The following is a 23,881-nucleotide window of genomic DNA, read 5'->3' as shown; positions in this document are numbered from 1 at the left end:
ACTCAGGGACAAAAGGCTAAATGCTTTCTACTGGGGTTACTAGAAGGTGCTGAATCTGTTCCTCAAGGAAAAACAAAAGCAAGTATCTCTTCAGGTTTGAATTTTGTGCCCAACGTTTTTAAATCATGTACAGCCAATGGAAAAAAAGATAGGAAAAGTTCTCTGAGGTCTTTCTCAGAAGGTCTCAGTGAAGCAAGATGACAGAATTCTGATGACTGGATTTTTCAGAAGAAGCTTATCAAGCTCTATGAGAGAGTTTAGATGTGCGTGTAGTGTTTGAAAGACTTTTCAGATATGAAGAGAAACATTCAGCAAAAAGTCATTGTGTCTTGAATAATTGTAACACCACCGACAGAGACAAAAAAAATGACCATCTATTTATATATCTAAGAATTATTCTTTTTCATTGTGTTGATGAAATGTGGTTTCTTGAATTTCCAGAAGAAATGTCATCCCTAAATATTTAATAATATTGGGTTTCCAACTTAAAACTAAGAAAAAATTGGAAGAAAAAGAATACTTTCAGTGACAATTCTTTTGAATTTTTGATACCTGCTTCCTTTTCCAAAGACAGTGAATGCTTCATAAATTAATCTGGCTGTTACATATTAAGCTTTCTGGCTAGCCTTTGCCATTTTCATCTGGTGGGGTCCCTTTTATAAAACTTGTGGGAATTTGCCTGGTACCTTTGGTATTGGTATATCTTAGTGTCTCTTTCTACTTCTACCCTGTGAATAGCTCTCATTCTCCTAAAAGGGCAAGGACCAGTTTTAATAATGTAGAGTTGTGAGTTGTGCCTTTTTACTGACTGCAGCTTATGCTGTATTTAGGATAACAGACTAGGTTACTCAGAATTTTAAGATCATAAATCTTAAAACCATAAATCAGACAAGGTAACGTGCCAGTATCTATTTTATGATGCAAAGTAAACACTAATGGTGCTATATGAATGTGATTTTCTCTCAATTGAATGTAGTATGCAATTTTCATGGCTTTGTTTTAAAATGTAATATTTTTGAGGATTATCATTTTATTTACTGAGCCTCAAGACTAAGTGCATTTAAGGTGTGAAAAAAAGTTGCTTTGGTGCCTGGTGAGTGACCAGGTTCCTTTCTTTCTTCACTGGAGGACAAACTTCTGAGTCATTGATAGGCATTTCAGTCCTAACAAAAGCTACACTCATAATTGTCTGATCAGTCTCTGTGAGATTCAATATATTGATCAAAACACTTGTTGACAATTGTCGCAATCTAATTGGTTTCTAGTCCTTTTGTACCTTTTTGCTGCTGTTGTTGGACCATCACTGGCCACTGGACCGATCTCAAGTCATGTTTCAGTGTCTTCTCTTCGGAGAAATCAAACCACTCCATGAATGTTGCCACCTGCATTTTGCCTTTTCCAACAAGTTAGCCATTGGTAACATCCAATTCTAGTTCTGGCTCTAATATTTTGTGATATTGACCAAGTTGCTTGACTGCTCAAGGCCTCAGTTTTCTTATTTATAAAAATGCAGGTGCCCAAAAGACGTTTTCTAAAATCCCTTCCAGCTCTGACATACTGTGATGTTATATGAGCAAATGAAATAATATTAATTAAGCACCATATGAATAAAAGGGATATAGATGAAGATGATTATATAAGAGGGTGGGTTGATATTTTGCATCAGTTTATCCACAAAATTATTTATTGGACCAGGATTCCACACACTGTACTTCTGCTGAGAGGAAGGAGCGATCAGGGAGTGATCTTGTATTACCCGGTTTTATGATGCTATTCATTTTCTATTATATATTTAAGACCTGTGTGGATATTTCTGGCATCCTTTACCAAAAAGAAGGGAAGGAAGGAAGGGAGGGAGGGAGGGAAGGAGGGAGGGAGAAAGAAAGGAAAGGGAAAAGATATCCAATACCTAGTAGAGACTAGAGTTAAAAGATGTGTTGTCATTGGGTTTATTTTTCTCTATAGCTTTATTGTTATTCCACGTTACAAGGCTATTGTGGCCAATGTTGGCTTTTATGCTTTTTGTTTTGGGCTGTGTGCCTGGGTCTTCATACTATAACGTGACAATTCTAGCTGTGTGCTTAATGTTGTCAAATTAATTTCTTTCAAGATCTATTGTTTTATTCTAATATGTATAACCTGGAAAAAAATTACAAGGTATTTTGTCCTTTCCTTCGTTCTTTACTTTTTTCCTTCCTTTCTCTATTTTTTCATTTTTCCTGTCCCTTCCAACCCAATAAATTCTTCTGCTTTTGAATCAATTTTTATTCTAAAGATATCTATTATGAAAATAAATGGAGCCTTTAAAACCTGCAGGGCAGTGCCTGGCTTGGGTTAACCAGGATAGTAGATTATTAGAGGCAGGATACGGGTAATCTGGGGAGAGAGAAAGTGTCAGAGACAAGCTGTACCTACTTCATTCATCTCCTGCCTACTCCCACCCATCTCTGCATTCTAGCCATCTGGTTGTGGAACATCTCCTTATGCCAGCCTCAGCCCAGGACACTCAAGACCCTGAACCATTTCAACACATAATTCAAGTATTATAAGAATTCCTTCAGAAATTCTAATCCATGCAGGTATAAACTGTCTCCTTCTAGAGGACATGATTAAACTCTGTTTAATGACAAGAGGCATATCAATGAACATATAAATTCTAAAACTTATTCAATGAATATCATTTGAGTACCACTAAATAATTTTACCTGATGTAGCAAATTTTCATACGTTTTTGGTTTCTTAGCATCTATATCTCTTTTGATGATCATATTTTAATTTTCCACTAGGACACTGGTTTTTAACATTTTCAAAAGCAACCCACCATAAGAATGTATTTTACCCTGCAGCCTAGTAAACACTGTATAATACGAAATAAAAATTTATAACATAATATTTACCTTCATTACTTGTGATGCTCTATTCTCTTTACATTTTTCTTTTCCACACCTTTGCTTTCTATTCCATCTACTTATTCTGTCTATTATAAGTAAAAATAAAAACAAAACATAAAATAAAAAAAAAATGCTTGGTTGCATCTCACTAAATTGATTTCACGATTCACTAATAGTGTGTCCCAGTTTTTTGAAAAATTGCCCTGCAGAAGCATCCTTTTCTCTGTGCTCAACACATGAGGTTCTGGTAATTGACAAAACTAGATTGAATCGTGGAGCACATGAAGTAACACAGTCAGCACATAATGTTCCCCAGCATACAGAGTATGTTCAGCTATGGAAATGTGACTCAAGCCTCTTCTATGGCCCTGAATCTTTGTTATGTGGTAGGTCATCCTCTCCTTTGTGCTAGACTTGAGCTGGTGAGGATATGGTCTGGCCTGTGGACACGATCTCACACAGAAAAGAGATCTGTCTGAAAATGAAACTTACTGGTGGAGAAGAGCAAAGCCTGTCTGAAGCACAGATGAAATTGGTCTTCAACTTGAAATTGAACCAAGCATCAAACTATAACTGAAGCCAGCCAGTCTGGTTCCTGGACTTTCCAGTTATGAGAACCAATATATTTCATTTTGGCTTTAGTCCAAAGGGTCCTAACTAAATTACCTCCAGACAGTGGAGGAGTAGATGATATGGCCTCCATTCTCCAAGTCTACTTTCGAGTAACACCATACTGCTGCACAGGTAGTACAAGTACCTTGTAACAGAGTACTTCCAATTCCTCCCTCCCACACCTTATAATATTGTCTGTTCATCTCACCATGGACACTACACTCATCACATACATTGTTTTTGCTGTTATTATTTTGAACAAATTGATATTTGTTAGATAAATTAAGGTTAAGAAAAATAAAATATTTTATTTTACCTTAATTTATTCTTTCTCTAATGCTCTATCTTTTTTTCAACACAGATCTGAGTTTCTGACCTTAATACTTTTTCTTCTCTTCTGAAGAACTTATTTTTAATGTTTCTTACAAGGTGGGTACACTAGTGATGAATCTCCTCAATTTTTGTTTGAGAAAATCTTCATTGTTCCTTCACTTTTGAAGGATAATTTCACTGAATACAGAATTCTAGGTTGGTGTTTTCCTTTGAACACCTTAAATATTTCACTACACTTTATTCTTGCATGGTTTCTAAAGAAACGTTCTAAGGTAAGGTGCTTTTCCCTCCTCTGGCTTTTTTCAAGACTTTATCTTTGATTTTCTGCAGTTTGAATATAATATGTCTAGGTATAGATTTTTCTAGTATTTACACTGCTAGATGTTCTCTGAGTTTCCTGAATCTATGGTTTGGTATCTGTCGTTAATGTTGGAAAATTCTGTCATTATTACTTCAAATATATTTGCTGTTCCTTTGTCTTTTCATTTTCCTTCTGATATTCACATTACATACATGCTGCATCTTTTGCAACTGTGCCACAGATTTTTTATATTCTATTCTGTGTTTTTTTATTCTTTTCTTCTCTCTTTGCATTTCAGTTTGAGAAGTTTCTATTGACATATCTTCAAGATCATCAATTTTTTTCTTTGGCTTTGTCCAATCTATCATTGAGCCCATCAAAGACATGCTTCATTTCTGTTACATTGTTTTTAGTTTCTAGCATTTCCTTTTGATTTTTTCTTAAAGTTTACATCTGTGTGTTTACATTATGCATCTGTTCTTCCATGTTGTCCACTTTCTCTATTAAAGTCAGTAGCGTATTAATCATAGTTGTTTTAAATTCCCAGTCTGATAATACCAGGATCTCTGACGTATCCGAGTCTGGTTCTGATGCTCATTCTGTCTCCTCAGGCTGTGATTTTTGTCCTTTACCATACCTTTTCATTTTTTGTGGGAAGTCAGACAGGATATATTGGGTAAATGGAACTAAGGAAGATAGGCCTTTAGAGTGAGGTTTTATGTTTGTCTGGCTAGGGATTAGGTCCTGTTTACTATTTGCTTTAGCTGTGGTGTCAGAAGATGAAATTTTCTCCAGTGTCTTTGTTTTTGTCTCCTTTGTTGTCTTTGGGTGTCCCTAGAGACTCCCCCTTAAATAGTGTCTGAGGCTTGCAGTTTTCTTAGCTGTAATCCTCTGTTATTACATAGGAGAGGGAGCATTCTATAGTCCTACGATTAGGTCTCAGTCTTTTAGTGATCCTGAGTTGGGTTTCTTTTCTCCGTGCCAAAGGCTAGATGGAACTAGAATTGGATATTTCCTTCCTCCAGGTCAGTTAGGCTCTGGTGAAACCCTAGTTATTTAGACTAAACTATTTAGGTTAAATAGTATCCCTCAAGTGGACTTGTTAAAGCGCTTCTTAAAGAGAACAGAATATGCTCAGCAAAGTTTAAGATAGTTACTTTTCCCCTCCCCCTGCTGGATATATGAAGGGATTTTTCTCCAGTCTTCACAGTCAGAACGTGGTAGAGTTCCTGTAGGTAAAACTCCAGTAAGGGACTTCTTTAAGAATGAGCCCTCCCAGCGGTTTTAACTCTCATGTTAGTCCACACTAAGGCTTCAACAACTCATCTACTATTGTTTTAAAGTATCTCCCTTAACACTGCCTTTAGCTGTGGGCTTCTGTTCCTGGGCTCTGCCCCCAGTAAGCTGTGTTTCTCTGTATCTGCTTGTCTATCTCTCCAGTTCAGGGGACAGCAACTGTAACCTCCTGTAACCTCCAGTCCTCTGATGGATCTAAGAAGAGTTGTTGATTTTCAGTTTGTTCTGATTTTTTCTTATTATGAAAATGGAAGTTATGACTTCCAGGCTCTTTACATGTTGAACCAGATACTGGAAGTCCATATCCCTCATTCTCAAGAGGAAAATGACTATCTTGTACCAGGTACTTTAGATATATCATGTGAGAGTAACAAAATACTTCTACATAGATCATCCACATTTTATAGAATAGAGAACTTAGGTGGAGGAAAGTTAATCAATTGGTCCAATATTACATATGCACTAAGTGATACAGCTAGAATTAGCATAGGTTTGTTTTATTCCAAAGATGATGTTTTTTGTATTCTATTACCTTCCAGTAAGGACCTTACAATAATGTAGAATCAAGGGCAGCATACAAGCATTGTTGTGAGAGGAGAGCAGTTCTGGTGAAAGGAATATCATCATACCAGGAAAGGTGACAGAGACGTGTGTGCGGGTTCCTTCAGCTTAAACAAGGAGTTTGCTTTGTGCGGTGGAGCAGGTTGGGGGGTGTAGGATTTGCCCGGAAGATCATGGCATTTACTTGTTTAAGGTAATTTTACTGTATTTTTAATTAAAGGGAGGACATTTTATGAGTCTAGAAAACCCTTTCCTTCTCTAAGGCTAACGGGATAATCACTTATGCATTCAATTGTGTATTTCCCCAAAGAATGAACAATATTTAATGAACTCCAGGTGCACAAAAAATATCTTTCATTATAGCAACATGTGTCCTCCAAACGTGAAGGTTTTCTGCAGTGTAAGGTGGGTTGCCAGTTTTGTAGGGTTGCATGTTTTGGAGGAAGGTGAAGAGAAGAGTATTGTTTCTCATTTAATTTTCAGTATTATAAAAGCTTATGTCTCCATTTCCTCCAAAAACATCTGTTAAACTACAAAGCTAATTCAAGCAAACAAAAGAACTTGAAAGAAAGACCAAATGCTCTGTCTCCAAGAAGACATATTTAGCCTGGCTCTAATTGACATTCATATGCATTCAAAAGCAATTAAACTCTCACAAAAGCATCACAACAACAGGAGTCTGGAACTCTCCTTGTTTCCAAGCATTTTAAAACTCCATTTCAGGGAAAGGAAGGCCTGCAGAGCCTGTTCCCATTAGCAGTATTTCTAGCTCTGTAAACAGACAGCCTTCTCAGGTGCTATTTTGTTTTTGTGAAAGTTTCAGATTTGATTAAAAACTATAAAAGAAAAAGAATCTTATCACTTCAACCACCAATCTAAAGTAGTCCCCACTTCCAGGAGGTTTATTCCTACATCCTAATTCCTTCCTGGCGCTTTAAACTGTCAGGAATTATTTGTTTACTTGTTTATTGTGTATATCCCCCATTATAATGTACATTCAAGGAGGGCAAGAACCTTGCCTGCTATATATCCCAGTACCTTGCCACTTGTAAGCCTGCAATGAATATTTTTAAATGAATGAATAAATCAGTGAGTGGAATTTCTGTTTCAGAGTAACAGAAATTATAGCCAAGGTTTGCTCGAGTCTTAAGTTCTGATTACATTTCAGTTTACTGTTTTGCTTCTTGACATCAAAACTCTTGACTGTGGTAGACTGATTGGTGAATTATAATTTTGGTCTATGTTATACTCTTCCAACCCTCCTAGTTAGCTGCTCATAACCCTTCCAGCTTTGAACCATCCAGAGGAGAAATAATAAATATGCTATATTGTTAGTGTTTAAGTTCAAAAGGCATTCCTAGGTATAAGGTAGCAAAAATTGAAAATGAAAATAGAGTGGTAGATCTAATTTACTTCTCCCACCCAGGTCCCTAAATAAAACCATTTAAAAATCTCATCAGGGAAAGGAGGAAAGAAGTAGGGAGGACAGCTATTGGGTTTCTGACACTGTTTGCATGACTCCTCCCTCCCCAGGATGTTGAGGGTAGGGATGGGGGGGACAAATATGAGTAGGAGCAGAGTAGATGGGCTTTGCTTGTCCAGCCTGAGTCCCAGTGATAGGCAGGTGACAGTCGATATGTCTCTTGCATACAGTGATGTGGGGATTCTAGAGAAGAGATGTTCAGAGGCTTGTTAGGGGCAAAGTGAGTTTCTGCTGGCAGCCCAAAGCCTTTTAGGGCCACAGAATGGGCTAGCAGAATAGGTTAACCTTCCCAGGGCTCATGAAAAAGATATAAAAAGGCTGAGGGAGGGCTGAAAATGCCTGAAAAGCCAGAGGATGTGAACAGGAAGACCCTAAGTGACTACTAGGCTATAACCTGAAGACGAAGGCAGGACTTCAGACACTTCAATAAAGTAGCAGGAACAGAGACCATCAACCAAAATCCTTGACCCGACAACTGGTCACCTGCGTGGGTGTCACCATGAAGGGATGTGCCTGGAGACCATATCAGACAAGATGCATCTCACAGAATGCCAGCTCAGGACGTAACCCTAATGAGACATTGAAACACAGGTTCTCTTTCTCCATTATTGCTTTTGTAATGGCGGTTGTCTTAGTTTCCTAAGATTTGAATACATATGGGGAAAAGGGAGAGAGAAAATACAATCTGAGAGTGATTTTAAAATTAGAATATGGCTGCGTTAGAAACTTGAATTGACCGAGAAGTGCCTAAATGGGAAGAAATTTACCTGAAAGCAACTTGATATCAGTTTTCTGCTACTGAGCAGAATAGGAGCTTAATGATAGAAATTATATTTGACTACAGAAAAATAAGTTACATTTTTGCATATATCAGTTTGTGACTGTAAGTCTGAAGCCATTATATAGTCCTAGCAATTTAATTTTTCTTGTATGGTTTCAATTCCCGATGATTTGCTTTTTTTTTTTTTTGGAAAAAAAAAATCTAACACTAATTTGTATGTTCCACCTTTGTTTCTAGGACCATTCATCACTAAACTAGTTCAGAGATAGTTTTGAAACAATGTGGGAAAGTGGAGAGTCAAGGAAGTATTTATGCACTGTAGTTAAAAGTATTTTTCTCTCTGGTCCTCTCTCCCTGGCTTTGCTTGTGTTATTTCCCTTGCTTGAAATATCCCACTTCTACCTAATCAAATTGTATTGATCAAGGCTTCATTCAGATTTTACCACTTCAATTAAGGTTTTTTCTGGCTGTTCAAGCCCACACTGTCATCCCCTCTTCTAAACTCTTGAAGGATATGCAGTTTCTACTTCAAAGTTAGGAGCTGAATTATAATAGCCTGTCTTCATTGTTTTGTTTAAAAAGGATTTTTTAAAATTATTTTATCAATTAGACTGTGAGCTCCCCAAGATCTTCGTTATGTGTCTTTGAGCACTGGGTCTTGGGCAAATGGATAAGAGTTGTTGACTGATGTCACGCATAGATCCAAAATAAGATTTTGATTTAGAATGAAAACTTAAGTGGGCTTACATATCCTGGATTGTTCTGTGTAAACCCAACCAACCAACCAACTACTTTCAAAGGAGGTGACCAATATGATGCCAATCGGAGATAGCGTGACCCATACTGAATTTAAAGCATGCTTTAATCAATTTAATATATGATATGCTTTCTAGATGGCATATTAGTGAGTGGGTTTCTATGGCATTAGATATGTGAATAGAGTTTACAACCTAAATTGATATGATTTTTGTTCCTGATTCTAACATAGCCACGTCAGTCCAGCAAAACTCTGTCTTACCCCTATCTAGTTCCTCCTTCTGGCTTCTCCCATCACTTAATGTTAGCTGTAAGTACCTGAAAACACATTCAGATCCAAATCCGTTCAGAGAATGGCATGTATTTAATAAAAGTAGTAATGCAATTGCTCTGCACATTGCCCTCAGGGGAGTTTAAAGGTTGTGTTGAGATTCAAATCAAAGAATAGAATAAAAAGAATACTTCTTGCCTGGTCCTTAATTCAGGTCCGAGGCACAAAGTTGAGAATGTGTTTGAATTCACATCAGCTCTGCTGATGTCCTGTTCTTGACGCTGTATCTAGTTTCTTTGCAATCTTTTATTGGCATATGTGAATTAGATATTCCTTCAAGTCACTTTTCATAGACCTCCAGGTGGGTGATGGAGATGGATTTGTACCCATCATCTGACTGTCACTTTGGCTCTTATTTGACTTGGCAGGTTTGATGAAGAACTGTATTTACACATTGGCAGATTCTTTGATGGGCCCATTTTTTATATTAACAGCATGAGGTGACTTTCCCAGTTTGAACTTTTTGTTTACTGAAGTTTGTCCTCCATCTTTGTTTTCATATTCATATAATCACAGGCCTTTTTCCTCTTTGCGTCTTCAGTGTTGGCAAAACCCCCAACAGTTACTAAACTTATTATTATGATGTAATCTTTATTAAAGTTCTAGAGACAAACATGTCTTTTGTTTGTTGAGAAGATTCAGTTGTTGTGACATAAAAAAGGATGCTTCTATTTAACTTGCACGGTGTCATTGTGATGCCTCCTTAATTTAAATCCTCAAAGACTCTTCCTCTTCCTTTCTATTGTCTTCATTTAAGGGAGTTGCAAAGAAACCTTTGAATAGTGGCATTAATTCTAAAGAAAACCAAATCAGTGAATTAGAGGATCAATTTGAGGAAGTTGCCTAGGAATTAGAGAAAAGAGACAAAAATAATGAGAGAAAATATGAGATTGATGCAGACAAATTTAGGATATCTAATAAATGTAGAATGGAAATTCTAGGAAAAGGAAAAAGGACGGCAGGAAGGGAAGCAATGATGGACACAATAATAGAAAGCACGACTGCCAAAGAGTAAAAAGCTAAAATATCATTTTGGTGAGGCTCTGGAGACAGATTTTCCCACAATACACTCGTGAGATTATAACTAATTCTAACCTTGGAGAAGAATGATATATTTCCCAAAATTATATATTTCTCTAAACATGGGTTTATATCATATGAAATCCATGTCTAACATTTAAGCCTAAAGAAAAGATGAAACACATAACTTTTATATGATTAAGTAAAAATATTATTATCAAGTATTATATATGAGGGCAAAAGAGAAATTTAGATCACCAAAGGCAATATAGGGGAAGCAGGCATGTTGCATAATGGTTAAGGATGCAGTTTCCGGAGCTGGAGTACCTGGATTTAGATCCCAGCTCCACTACTTACTGTTAACAGCTGTGTGACACTGGTGGTTTCTTAACCTCTCTGGGTTTCACTTTCCACATTTGCAAACTGGGGATGGTGTATTCATATCTAACTATGAGGGTTGTTTTGAGGATTAAAATATATAATACACATAAAGCATGTAAAAGGTTACCTGGCAGCTAGAAATATTATCGATGTTTATTAAAGATGTGAATCTTAACTTCTGACAATACTCCTGTCTGAATGATGAGATTAATGGTAGCTTTTATTTTCTAATGTTTGCTAAACTGTTTTCTAGTCTGCTCCTGGAATGAGCCTCCTCACATCACCTTACATGTATCAGCAACAGCCTAGCGATGCCACTGCCTGGGAGGTCTGCGCCCAGGCTGCTCTGAGACCGTTAATGTGTTCACTTCCCAGGCGGTGTCTCCTTTTCGAGATCTGACCACCAACCATTTAGGACCCTTCTCTGAGCCCCGGGTTCTGTCTCTGCCTACCTCTTTCCTTTTGTCCCTGCAGCTTGCAGAGCAGTAAATGTCTTCTGCTGTTATTAGCTCTGGGTTACCTCATTTTTCTTCTCCTTTTTCCTGTATTAAATTCCCTTTATTGAAATACACAATGTAGTTCTTCTTTTCCTGACTGGACTCTGATGTTTGTGAATTTGGAAATTTGATTAACTCCTGAATGTGAAGAACCTGTTGCATTTTTCAGAAGAGGAGATGAATTAGGTCTGATCTCTTTTCACATGACACCTTGCTGTCTATGCTCAGGTAAACAGTCTGCACCATGGAGTAAAAGAGATATGAAGTTTTTAGAAAAAAGACAAAGGTTTCATAAGTCTTTCGTGTTCTCTATCATGAAGGAATGTCTCTGCTGTCAGGAATAGAAGATCTAACTAACTAACAGTTACTTAAAGACTTAGGAGGCTATGCTATGCACCGTGAGGGTGGGCCTGGGCCATCCAGGGTTTGTAAGGTGAATCAAAGTACGGTATCAAAAAATCCGGCCTCTTCGTCTTCATCTTCCTGCCCTGCCATCTTCAGCATGTGCGTTTTGTCTTCCCGGTCCCAAGTACTTCTATGTTTCTTTATTTCCAGGTAGGAAGTAGGTGGAGGAAAGAGTGATTTCTCCTTCTATTTCATTGGTCAGAACTGTATCACGGGTCTTCACCTGAAGCTGCAAAAGAAGATGGGAAACTGTGTTTTTAGATTGTTTTAGCTCTCTAAGTAGAGGCCGGTGAGCAAGAAGGACAATTACACTACTCATTATGCGGATACACAGGCCCATTATATTACATGGGCGCCCATGGTAAACTGCTGCATCCAAGCCCCAAGACCCAGCATTTATATTACTGGTGCAAGGGGCTGATTATATATTGTTCGTTTAAGTGGAATCTTCAGTTCTTCATTACTTGCTTTCTATATTTGTACAGAAAGGAAATTTTGTGAGTTCAAAGGGGCAGAGAACAAAGCCAGCTCCTACTAGCATACTCAGCCACCCATTCAGTAGCATTTGAACTTTCCTGATGATCGTTTACCACGCAACAGTGACTCTCTTCTGTACTTTCCCCATTTGCTACAAGGTCACTCTTGAAGAGCTACAAGGCAAACTTGCTGATGTTTTTAGCACAATGCTTTACCCTCCTTCTTAATTAGCTGCTGGGAAGGAGTGAAATTGTTTTGCCATTCCAGTGTCCCCATTTAACTCATTGGGACTTGGCTCTGCTGGTGGAGAAGGGGCTGGGAACAGCTCTTGATGGCACAGCCTAATGAGGCTATCAGTAACACACTGATGCGATTAGACCTCGAAGCATCTCAAATATGTAAGGAGGCAACCTGCACAATAGTAGGAAAGCCTAGAGCAAGAAAAGGATTTAGTGATTGTGTTTTATTTAACTAAGATGAAAGCAGCAATCTTCCCATCAGGCAGTATTTGTGATTAATTAAGATAGATTTTGCAAAGCAATCTATGCTTTTTGTGCTCAAATGGAGCCACGCTAACAAGAGAGGACAGTCATGAAGCTCTACATTCTGAACAGTGATAAGCCTGGCTCCAGCCCCACCAGCTAAATTTCATCTCAGTGACATTCGAGGTTTGGCAGCCACCTCTAAGCTTCATCACAGATGCTAATAGCAAATCAACTGAAATGGGTGATGTGAGTAACGCCAAGCCTACAATGATTGTATCCTTTTAAAAGCTCTCTTTCAATTTTCTAGAGATTTGCTAGGTGTGGATGAACATGGACATGACATCCATGTGGGTTCAGGGGGAGGGAAGCAGAGGCAAGATTACCACTCATCACGGTGGGCTTCACAAAACAGAGGAGGGTAGAAGAGAAGGGATGCACCTGCAGGGGTGGGTCAAGAATTCATAGAGGGCCAAGATTTTCAAGTATACTTACATATTGATTGACATCTATGAACATCTCATAGCATCCCTCAAAGTGACAATTCTGATGACGTTCAAGATGTTACACTTAGTTACCACATTTGGCCAGACAAATATATTTCCAAGTCACTAAACTAATCTAGAAAGCAACAAAAGCAATGACAATAGCTGCACCACAGTGACTTTCTTGGTAAAATCTCCTACATATCACAGACCTTTTAGTTTTTTAAGTTATTTCAAAAGATTTGAGACTGTACATCCGTTACTTACTTAAAAAAACTATGACATTGATTAAGCTGTGCCAATTGGTAAAAGAAGAGGAAAAAAGACTTCATTCTTTCATTTATTTTATATGTATTTATTGAATGCCAACCATGTGCCAGGAGATGTCATGGGTTTGGGGGATATATGACAAACCAGTACCAATGAGTTCTGACTTCAATAGGACATGCAAATTATGTGGGATTTAGAGAAGGAAGTTGGCAATCAAAACACAAAGTGATCCACGCTGTGAGAGGAGAAATGCAGAGTGCCAAGGGAGAAACAGCAAGACCCATAACCAGGACATGATGGTGGCAAGGAAGGGGCAATGCCAGAACATTTCTTAGGATAAAGGGATGTCTAAGCAGTGACAGGAATGATGAACATGTCTGGGAAACTAACTGGGAACAAAGGTAGGGCTTGGATGGGAAGAGAGTATTCTGGAATGGCAAAACAGCCCATGAAAAGGAGGGAAGCTAAAGAGAGAAAGACATATTCAGAAAATAAAATTCTTCTATATGGCTGCAGGCTAGTGTGTATGAGATGTGAGAACGAGGCATGTGGTGAGAGGAGGAAGCAAGGCATGGGTCTGGAAGTCCCGGATCACAACATTTCTTTGAAACCGTGTTGAATAGTTTGGACCTCTGCTAAAGTATTTTAAAGCAGGTGTATTCCTTGATCAAATTTGTATTTTAGAATGAAGAATGATCTACAGTGGGTAAAACTGAGGACTAGGAAATCAGTTAAGAGGTTTTTGCAGGGATAAAACCAAGTGGAAGTAGTGTTAGGAGAAGCAAGGTAGAAGCAGGTGCAATTGTGAAATGTGAAGGTCTTTGAGAACTCCTTAGGAAGTAAAATCAATTGGCATTGGTGTCTAAATCTATGACAGACGTTCTGGATAAACCAGAGGACATGGTGGATGATGGTGTTGTCTGAGGTCGGAAATGCAATGTGAAGGACCTGGGGGCTGGGAAGAAGGGCATTAATTCGATCTTAGGGGTATTAAGCTTTACATGTCTGTGGCCTAGTCCAGTAACTCTTGGCAACGTATAATTACAGTCCTGGAACTCAGCAGTGATGTTAGACGTGGAAATGCTGATTTGTCTATGATAATCTTACAGGTGATATGGAAGTGAATGAGCTCATTCAAAAATAGACAGCACTAGAAGACAACTTAGGTGAAAGCTTGGAGAAACACTCACTTTTAGGCAGAGAAAGAGCCCCCAAAGGAGACTTGGTATCAGGAAAGTTATCAGTGGTAGAAGTAAGTTTTCAGTGACAGAATGTAAATGACTTGTTAAAGATGTTTGACTATGAAAGGGAAGGGAAAAGTTAGTTGATATTTGAGGTGAATCTGGGGGCTGAGGAGTAATTTCTTTTTAAGATGGGAGAAAGCTTAATATATGCACACAGATTTGGAGGTTATGATAATCCAACCTGGGGATAAAGTTTACCTTTGAGCAGCTCATGAAAAGAGGATTTGCTAAGCAAAGGAAGGATGTTAACACATTTGTGGAGAGGCATATTTAACCTACTAAAGAGAACAAAGTGTTTCTCTGCACTCGAACAGCAGCTATTTGCATAGACACGTGTGATTAAAGATCGCTCTTACCTTCTCCCTAGAGTCAGACTTGTCTTTGACAATACGTTATTAGTGATGATTTTGAATATCAAAGTTTGTTTGTTCTCATGTTGTTTCGTTCATTCTCCAGCTTTCCAGGTACTGTTCTAGGTTTTAAGAATTCAAGGAAGGCAAAGTCTTATTCTTCCCTCAAGAACTGAAGTGCTTGGGGAGGAGACAGACATTACAGGGCAGGGAGAGCAGGGAGGGAGGCTGTGAGCAGGCATCTGGCCCAGCCAGAGACACCATGAAACACTTCCCTCCTGTCTTTGTTCTGGGAAATGGCTCAACTGCAAGAACCACCCTACCTGGTACCTGTGACTTAGATAGGACTCATGGATTCTACCCTTGCTTATTCATTATAAGGCCAGACATAAACCCTCCAAATTCCCATTTTTTTTGCCTCATAAATAATTAGCTGAACTCTTTTATCCCCACGGATGACTGGTAACAAAATGAGTGTTAAGGAAGCTTTGGTTGATTCTCTCCTTTCCCCCAGACACCGGAAATTTGGCCTCACCCTCAACCTTGGCCATCATGTAGCCCCTCCTTAAAGGTTTCTCCCTGAAGGTAGGCTGGCCTCAGTGTGTCCCATCTGCTGTGTGATCACACTTCCTTTTTAACCCACTTCCCCACGCCAGGTTCTTTCCAGCCCTGCTCATTCCTTTCTAGAAAAGAGAATCCCTTTATGACTAACCCTAAGACTCCTGTGAATCCTATGGTCAGAGCCATTATTATTATTATTATTTGTAGTAGTTCCCCTCTCCCAACTGTAATGGTCCCCCACTCCTCCCTCCCTTGCAGTAATCCAACAAACCTTCTCTTTCCTGAGTCTGGATTTGTTAATAAAAATTCCCATATTGATATTACGTTCCAATAGAACACACTAAAATTTGCATTTTATGTAACTTTGAATTGGCACAAAATCGTACTTTTCTTTTGAATATTTTTCTCCACCTTTTAAAAAGGTAAAAATCATTCCTAGCCTGGCTGGGTTTGACCTGAGACCTGTAATTTGCAAATCTTTGCTTTATGTTAAAGAGACTTCAGGTTTAACAGAACCTGATTCATCTGCCTTTTAGAGAATTACCTATCAATTCAATTCAATAAGCACTTGTAAGGCGTCTACTCTATGCTCAGCATTATTTTAGAGCCTTGGAGATCAAGTCGTGAACAAGACAAATATTGTCCTACTTTCAAGGAATTTAGAAAGGTGAAATAAAAATAAACTCCTAAGCCTTTTGACAGGCTGAATGGACACTTCTTGGCCAAGGAGACCCTAGAAAAACTTTAAAAACTAAGTTTCCTAGTCATGACAAGAAAGGAGTTTGGTCACGCCTCAGTACATCTCCCTTGCCTTCTTCACTAACCATTACCAGACACTCTTTCCTAAAAGTTAAACAGAAACCAGCCCTGAAAAGCTAAGACTGGAAGTCTCTTCACTGACTTCAACTGACCACTTGCCAACACTGCCAGACTCTCCTTCCTTTTTGCAATTTTGACGTGACTGCTGACCAGTTTTACAAAGCATTTCTTCCTGATAAGTGACCGCCAACCACGAACTGGTTCTGGCTGGTTTACAGAGGCTGCACACAAAGTACCTTTGTGTCACGTGTTTCACCTTTGGATACACAGAGCCTAGTTCTGCATTTTGTCTCCACCCCGCAGTGAACATGAGATATATGTAACATATATGTTTGCCCACCATGCATGCTCAAAATCCTCCTTCATGAATATGCATAGCTCCTCTCATAACCTGTTAAATGTGCATATTAGCCACCCTGTTCAGCATAAAACTCCCGTCCCACCCTTCCCCTGGCAAAGTGCCTGTTTTTGGTTTCAACCAGAGGCTTTGCTTCCCAGCCTGCAGGTTGGAACCACCTATAAGAAATAAAGGTCTCCCTTCCAAATTTATAGATTTCATGATTTTTAAGTCAACAGAAATCAAGACATGGTATTTAATTTCATATTCTCTACTGGCTATTATAGGACATGGTGCTATTTAAATACTGTAGATGTGTTACAACTACAAGGTGTTACTATACTGACTGCCTTGTTAAACTTACCCCACATTTTAAATCTGATTAAATGTTTTTCCCTATATAAAAGTCAACCTGGATGACTCTGCACTAATTCCAATAATACTGTAATCATGCAAAACAAATATTTAATTTCTCCTTGAAAATTGTCTTCAGACTCCATAACACATTCTTCAATTTTTTTTTTCTATATTAACAATTTTTTGGGTGTTAGAAACTGCAAAGATTATCTGAAGCCAAGTCAGATGAGTAAGTCAGATAGGGAAGGATGAATACAGAGGGCAAGCAGAACACAAGGTCTCTTACCGAAAGGCAATCCAGGGAAAACTTATGTGATTTTTCTTAAACTGCATTTTTATCTTGAGTGTTTGTATCCTTCCCAAAGTTATATATTGAAGCCCCAAACTTTAAAGTGATTCATTGTATTTGCAGATAGGGTTTTTATGAAGGTAATTGAGGTTAAATGAGGTTATCAGGATGGGGCCCAGGTCTGTTAGGATTAGTGCCCTTGAGCTCTCTCTGGCTTTCTTCTCAGAGCTCATGTGCAAAGAAGAGGTCATGTGTGCACGCAGTCAAATGACACAGTCAAATGACAGCTCTCCGCTCGCTGGGAGGAGAGCTCTCACCAGAACGGAATCAGCTGGCTCTTTGATCTTGGACTTTCCAGCCTCTAGAACTGTGAAAAATTAATTTCTGTCATTCAAGACACCCAGTTTATGATATTTTGGTATGACAGCCTGAGCTGATCATACATGGCTCTTGAGAAATTTCCTAAAGGAGGACCTGGAAAATTCTAATATATGTCGATATTTTTAGAAAGATTTTTCTCCTCACCAAAATAAAAGTCTACTGAACAGAGAGGTACTCATTTGCACCTATAAGTTCTTGTCAGTTTTTTAAAATCAGAACTCTTATTTTTAAGACATCATTGTGTTTGCATGTACGTGTGTATATGGTACATATCTGATTAGCCTCCCACTAGACTATAAATTCCAGGCCCATAGTCACCTGCACACGTTAAGAAAATAAGAGATACACCTATGGGGTGTGGCCATATTGGAGTCTTTTTTGTTTAACGTCTCCCAGAAAAAAACTACCTAAAATTTCTTTAGAGATTAAGTGCTTATCTAAAAATACAAAGTGAGAAGAGGAGGAGAAAGAGATGTACCCATGAATAAAACCCAAAGCTGAAATAACTTGTGTTTTCCTTGAATAAGAGGCTCTGTCTGACACAGTTCTCCCGTTGGGCTATGAGAGAGGCACAGGGTGATGCTCGCATATATAACATACCAGAATATTTGTTACTTCCCTGCGTGTAGAATCCCAAAATATGGCATTCCCATTGTAATTGGGAGCAAATGTACTACTAATAAAAAAAAGTAAGACCTAATGAACTAACACTGACACTGATTAGAAAAATTGATTGAATCAGTGAATAATGTATAAGACTGAGATTTACAGCTATCTGCTTTTTGGACAAATAGTCACTAATTATTGTATTTATAAGACTCAATAACTCTCACATAAAGCATTTTTGTTTCTTTTGCTACCCATAGCATAATTTGATTTCCATTTTTTCTTTTATTTATTTTTCTTTCATCCCTTCAGAAAAAAAAAGTTTCTAACATGTGTCAGTCTATGATTGAAGCTGGGAATATGAAAATAATAAAATCAAATAAGATTAGGGCCCAGGCTTAGAAAAGTCAATGGCCTTGAGAAGGAGACAGCACATAAAAAGGATGTCAGGGTAAACTAAGTGCTGTAATACAGCATTGTCAAAGTGCAGTGGGGGAAAAAACAGAGACCTGAACCCTCCTCTGAGTACGGGTGGCAGAGTGTTCAGTAAACAAGCCCGAGTATCACTAAAAGAGGTGAGGCAATCATTGCATCCCATTTCTTCCTCATTCCATTCCCTTAATAAAAAGTACAGGGTTGGATAAGTTCAGGAGCAACCAAAATCAATTTACCAGGCAAAAAAGGAGAGGATAAGAATGACACTTTTTATGAACTCACTACTTTAGGAGGAAGACACATTATTTTGGTGGCAATGGGCAACTAGGTAGAAAGAGCTTGCTATTAAGTGAAAAATGAGCTTCCACAGGAAGCCACGACAATGAAAGTAATAATTAAATCTTCCCCTAACTTAGGTTGCATTGTAAGTGCTTAGCTGAAAAATGTGTCTGTACCTCCGGGCCTGCCGCAATGACATCTGTTATATTTTAGGAACAGAAAGCTAATGAGGTGGAATCTGGAGTAGTGAGCTTAATTGGGCTTGTTTTGATTAAGTGTATGTGCTGGGAATATTCTAATCACTTGTCTGAATTGCAAAACAGCCAACGTAAGTCCCCAAATTTCTTGCAACCATTTGTGAATCAGTTTTAAAATAGATAAGGAAATTGTATGGAGGAAACAGTAAACTGTAAAGCAAAAATTATCTAAAGTTCAGATTAAGTAAAATGTATGTAGTGTTCCTTGACTAATTAGCGACTTTCGGCCTAAATGGCAGCACAGTCAAACATGCCTGCTGTTCACTGTAAGTTAAGGCATCTGCCCTGAGAAACATGCATCTCAGAGCCTGAAGAACCACGGTAAATATTAGACCTTCCCATTCCCCCCACTTCTAGTGAATTCGAGGCACGGAGAAGAAGGGGCTTTCTCAAGACCAGCATGGAATCTGTGGCAGAGTCTAAGCAGGAACTAAGGTCTCCTGATTCCTAGTCTGTGACTCTTTTCTCTCTCTGCCTCCCCAGAGTCTTTGAAGTGAGAGGAGTCCTGAGGACAGGAGGGTTGGATGTAACATTTCTCAACCCAACAGCCAAGATTGCTCATAGATGCCTTTGGCTTTCAGGAATCACTATAGGATTTTGTGCCCTCTGTTACATTCTCTTTTTCCACTCTGGTATTTTTCTCTGTAGAAGTGAAATTAAATATCTCCTGTATAAATATTTGTTTAATATTTGTCTTCTTTTCCAGACTGCATGTTTCATGAGTGTGGCTCTTACTTCTGCATCCCTAGAAGTAGTGCAGTTCCAGGCACATAGCATGTTTCCATACGTACTTGCCAAATGGAAGGACAAACCTATGCATAAATAAAGGAACATCTTGATCTAGCAATAACGCAGAGGAAAAAGACCCAAATCTAAAAGGGACACTAATGAATACTCCTATGAGAGAGGCTTCTCTACTTTGGAGAAGAGAGAAATAGAATAATAAAGGTCCGTCTTGAAGGAGGAAAGGAAAGGTGGGATTAGAAAGTAAAGAAAAGAGCTCCCAGACCTTGGACAGAAAGATGCCTAAGAGAGCGTTGGCATGTTGAGCTTCAGAGTCTACCATATCTGATTCGCTTCCTCCATTCAATTCACATCAGTTCAAACAGCATTTCCTGGGCAACTATTTAGTTTAGACCCATGAGCCCTTGGGAGACGAGGATAAGCAGACTCATGTCCTGACTCTCAGGTCCTGCTCTCCAGGACCTCAGAGCCAAGCCATGATCAACTATGGCACAACTACTGCTTCTTATCTAACACAAATAGTGGTGGAAAAAAATGATGCATAGATGGAAAAAAATGTTATCTTGAGATACTGAGACCATTAAATGAATGAGGTCAGAGGCCAGAGAGATAGAAAATAAAAACAAGAATGAGAATGAAAGCAAGCAAGCAAGAGAAATAATATTCCAAGGTCAGCAATGAAAGTAACTAGAATAAATACTCTTAATAAGGAGGCAGACAAGCGAAAGAAAAAAAAATATAAAAGCGATATAGCCTTTGACTCAAGCAGCTGTGTCTGTGATAGAATTTGCAGAGCTGAATTTAAAAATTATCTTCATGATGAAGAGGTCCAGGCCAAACCTCTGCCTCTTCACCCCACCTTTACATTATTGACCCATGTCTCCTTCTTGCCACTCACAAACCTATCTTGGGGTGCTCTTTGGGTGAAGCAGGAATTAGAAAGGTATGGGAGCTAAAAAAGTTCACAAATGCAGGAAAATAAGAGCAGATTATATGAAGCCAATTTCCCTTAACTGCCAGCATCAAGGGCCAACATGCAGAAGGAACATGAAGAATCGAAGTAAATTTTAATTAGTTTTAATCCTTCCTTGTTCTCCCATAAATAGGGTGGGCTGTTTCCAAGGATCTGACTATTACTTTGGCATGTATGTAATATTTACTGGTACACAGAAACACTATGTAACAATTTAGGATAGATATTAAAGAAAAATGCCTTACTCAATGTAAACTGCAGAGATAATTTAGGCTGGCAGAATGTAATTACCCAAACTGGAACACATTCCTCAAGGGAGCAAGAAAGCATGAGAAGACAGTATGCTATTGCACCCCGGGATGAGAGCGGCAGTTTTGGAAAATGAAAAGAAAATGAACTAGAGATGAAAAGTTACACAAGAAGACCTGCCCTATTTGGTGACCTTCAGTGAGAAGTGGGGACTTGGGGAAATTACATGGGAATAATTGCTGTATTGGGGAACCTTCAATTTCATTCCATCTGACACTATGTCCTCCCTGGGAGGATGTTCAGTGTTTACTTGAGCACCGCTGTAATGAGGTGTTGACGACCTCTCTACAATGGTCAAAATGGTCCCTTTTATGGAGTCAAGAATTTACATCCTACAGTGTCTACCAGCTGGACTTTGGCCTCTTGGAGCCATCCAATATGCCCATTCTCTCCTCTACCAGATCACTTTCAAATATTTTAATACAATTTCAGGTAACTCTCAACATTATTCCCCTGGTTAAATGTCCTCTCAGCTTTCAGTTGTACCCTACATAGTACATTGCTAGACCCTTCAATACTTTAGTCCAGAACCTCAAGATGGACCATCGTTATTTCTTTTTTTTTCCAGTCTTATATCCGGAATGGGATATATTACTCTAGTACATGAGCGAGCTGGCTACCACCTTCATGGATCTAGAAATTATAGTTCTGTTAATTCTTCTAAAGTAGTTTCTTTGGTAGTCACACCACTTTATTGATTTAGTTGGGATCAAAAACTCTACAAATTCACTTCTTTTCTGAGTACCCTAGTGGGGATCGGCCCTGAGGTTTTTTAGACTTTTCTTTTTTACCCATTTTTAGATAGACCCTTTATATGTGTTGCCCCTTTTCTTAATATCTTAATACTTAAAGTTTCCAATATTTCCATATTATTAATGGTTAGTAATAATAATATGTTCACAAATAAAAGATAATCCCCATTCTGCCTATGCAAGCCAGGAACCACTTCAGAGCTATGTGCAGCAGTGCTTGAGGATTTGACCTTACAAAGGCAAAACTAGTTGAGTGAGGTGGAGAGAGAGAAGGCATCTCACATCCTATTTTAGGTAAAATGACAGGGTATCATGCAGTGGGTTGCATTCATCGTCTTTTCTGTTCTCCTGACCACATAAAGCTTATAAATGACAACAGTAGCCTAGCCAAAAATTTAGAAAAAAATTCTATAAGTCTATTAGTTTTCTTTTGGAATTTTCTCTGGCTTTGGTCCAAATTCTGTTAGTCGCTCATCATCTGTATTCAGATGGTGAGAATATATCATGATTATGTAATAGAGACCTTGATGATTAATCACCATGTACTATGGGTGAAATGTCATTACATTGACATGCGGGAAGGTGTCAGGGTGTGAGAATGGGTGGAAATTTCTATGGATGTATATACTGTCACTTGTCATGGAAGCAAATTTGTTATTGCTTTGAGCTTGTATCTTTGTGTGAGCAGTGTTTTGCTATACGTTTCTTCCTTTCTGCACTAAGTTCAAGAGAGACCCTCTCTCCCTCAACTGTTGTTTTTTTCTGTCAGTTAACAAATATTTATTGACCTCCTGTGGGCACAGAACCCTGAGCCATACCCTGGGGGAAACAATCTGGTCATGGCTTGTTCATCATAACCAACACCAAAGTAGGGCCAAGCCCTTGAATGCCTCTCCTCTGCCTCCAGCCAGGGCTACGTGGAACACCACATCTGACTGTGATTCTTTTTTTTGGACTTTCCTAGGACTTCAGATATGCTCTGGTGAGAAACCATTACTAATGAGTCATTTTAACACACATCTGGGAGTCTGGCACAAACACTGCCTGTCAGTTATTTTCTGATCACAGCAAAAGTACAGATTTTGGAAAGGAAGCTATGTGAATCTATTGGTTTTAGTCCATACTGGAGGTTCCTTGAATGGTGTGAGCCATCATTGTGCATATTAAAAAAAAAAAGACAAATGAGTGAGTCAAGGAGCCATACAGATGCATCTTTATAAACAATGCATATTTCAGTAAAGTGTCTTTTGTGATGATGGGGATGGTCCCCTCAAGGTTTCACCAGACTCACACACCACACTGCTCTACTCCACATACTCCCCTAGCACCACACCACATCCTGCCATCTCACTGTCCACCTGGTGGTTTGGAGGTGTCAAAGGACAGAGGCTCTGCCTTTGCTGTCTTTCTCCTTCTAGGATCAGAGTTCAAATTTAAGTCCTTTAGGTTATTCTCCAGGCTAAAACATGCATTTGATTTTTGTAGCATCTGATGGTCTCATGAGAATCATGATTTTCATGAATTTATCAAAAAGTCAATGGTCATCCCTTAAATAGAGAGAAGAGGCTCCTCAGTAACACAGTTGTCCATCTCGTGTGTCAGTACAGTGCAGAGACCACTATCACCAAGACTGAAAGGAAATCGAGCCGGGATGTCCTCTTCAGGGAGGATTACTCCAAATTAGAGCTTATGCATTTATTATCCAACATCTTTTCCCAACAAATGTTTCATTTCAGAATTTCTCCACAGTTTACATCTTGATTTTGTATTCTCTATTTTACCTTTCACTTGTTTTGGGTGTAGAAGTGATATTAGATTAGAGTAAT

This window comes from Eulemur rufifrons, chromosome 19 (assembly GCF_041146395.1).
Source record: "Eulemur rufifrons isolate Redbay chromosome 19, OSU_ERuf_1, whole genome shotgun sequence".
In the NCBI taxonomy this organism is placed as follows: Eukaryota; Metazoa; Chordata; class Mammalia; order Primates; family Lemuridae; genus Eulemur; species Eulemur rufifrons.
The sequence above is the reverse complement of the archived record's forward strand: the minus strand, read 5'-3'. Positions refer to the sequence as shown.